We start from the raw sequence: 2,297 nt of genomic DNA on the forward strand, positions 1-2,297 counted from the left end.
GAAATGTTGTTATTGATGATTTCTCCATTGATCTGGTTCCTGATGAAGCAGCAGTGGCCGATTTGGTAAGCAAATCTTTGGTAAGAAGGTACTTTGCCACGAAACCTATTACTACCGTTCTTCTGAGATCGATTCTTATAAAGGTGTGGAAACCCTCCCCAGGATGGAAAATGCATAACTTTTGTGATTGAGCTCTCCAATGTTGTGATGTGAGATTCATTCTTGAAAATTTCCCTTGGTCACCTTGTGACGACTTCTTACTCATTCAACCTCTCAACCTAGAATGGAGAAATGTGGTTCTTGATTCCACTCTGATTTGCGCTTAAGATTATGGAGTTCCCTCAGGATATATGATCGACATGAATGCTTTGAGGCTTACGACTAGAGTAGGAATGGTGTTAGAGGTTGAACTAATCTGAAGAGGTGGTATGTTGATTAAAGAATTTCTGAGATTCAAGGTTAAGAATCTGATGGTCAGACCTCTCGTTCATGGGTTTTCGCTCCCTTCAGAAGATTGTACGAACTGTTTGTCCTAATTGAAGTATGAGCACCTCTCGTTTCTTTGCTATAAGTGTGGAATCCTTAGGCATGTTGAACAATGATGTGAGGCCACATACAAAAAGATCTTCTCTAAAGATGGGAGGCTTCTTAATCTTTTTGGGCCTTGGTTGAGGACTACATGTAGGTTGGAAGATTTCTTTTTGATCCTTCATTTTTAGGAATAGGAGAGCCCATCACTTGTTCAACAAAATGAGTGGTCAGTAGTGGTTACTTTGGCACTAGGTGGTAGCTCATTATTAAAACAATTTATTTTAAAAAAAACTTTTAAATATTAGAAGAACATAATAATCATACCAGTTGAACGAGATTTCTTGCTAACTTTTAGTATTTATAAAAAGAACATCTAATCCAAGCTTTTCATAAAGAATTAAGACCATGATCTTCCAAATTGTTCTCTACATCTCTAGACGTGTCTCGCACGTAAAGAAACAATGAGTTTATTTGTGATTCACAAGATGAACTCAACACATGAGATCTTGTGAATAGACTTAGATAGAAAATATTATAATTGGTTAAATACATAGTGAGATTAGTCAATCACAAATAGGTACCAAACCATAATGATTTCACTAATGTGAACATGAGCAGGTTGACTTTTGTAAGCATCTAAAATTTAATTCTTTATGATAAACAATATTTAATAAAGTATTAATAGATATCGGGTCCAGTTTTGTATAATCCCATTATACATAGCACATTTACTAAGATGTCCTACTACATTGAATCATGTATTTATAATAATAATGAATTGTATTAATAGTATTTAATCTAAAGATTTCTTATTAACTTTATTTTACTATGAACTGTTTTAAATTCATTTCCTATAATCTTAATCATCTCGTACCAAAAATATTTTTGTCACATTAATGAATTTAGGAATTTTATGATATTTATATAACATTATTTAAACAATAATATAAAACAGTCAATATATAGAAAAAAAATTCATTTCTTTTATTTATTTCATAAAAAGAATGTCCACTACACATGCTTTAAGGTACAATTCCTAACAACTAGGCCCTTGCTTTAAATAAGCAAATTTGTTTCCATCCTTCAGGTGTGTTCGAGCAAAGTGAAATTACTACTTAGCTGCTCTTGACAGAGTTGCGGGAAACACTTACAAAAGCTACAAGGGACACATGGTGTAGGTTCATCATGATGTTGAAGTTGCTAAGGTGCTTGATAAGGTCGATTTTCGCATCGTAATTATTAAGCACATACATCTTAAAGTTTGGAGGCATTGTTGCATCTTGGATATTCTTGGGGAAATGATCCCTCGCTAATTGTCTAAGTCCGAGTCTAAGTGTTGATGTGTTTAACTCCCACAGCTCATGATCTAGTTTCTCCAACCTCCCATCCATAAGGTTCTTTTATTGTATGAATGACTATACTCTTCCTAGTTGAGGCTTAGACATTTCTCTTTAGTCACCTAAACCTCTTCGATTGTTTATCTACTTGCTGAGGTTAGATCTTTCCTCCTTTCAAGCTTGTCCACACAGTCGATTGAACATGCTCTCATTCATAGGCCTACTACGGGCTTGGCCTCTCTCCTTAACCTCATTGTTATTATTCGTCTTGTTTGAGTAAGTACAAGCAACTTAAGACTGTTTTGGCACCTTGCAAGCGAGATAGATAGGGACGTGCAAGTGTAGGTGCTTGGGACTACACACTGCTCCCATATGGACTAATTGGCCTTAATGGACAAGTCGCAAGGCTTCCTCAAGCGCAGCAGTCAT

This window comes from Humulus lupulus, chromosome 2 (assembly GCF_963169125.1).
Source record: "Humulus lupulus chromosome 2, drHumLupu1.1, whole genome shotgun sequence".
In the NCBI taxonomy this organism is placed as follows: domain Eukaryota; kingdom Viridiplantae; phylum Streptophyta; class Magnoliopsida; order Rosales; family Cannabaceae; genus Humulus; species Humulus lupulus.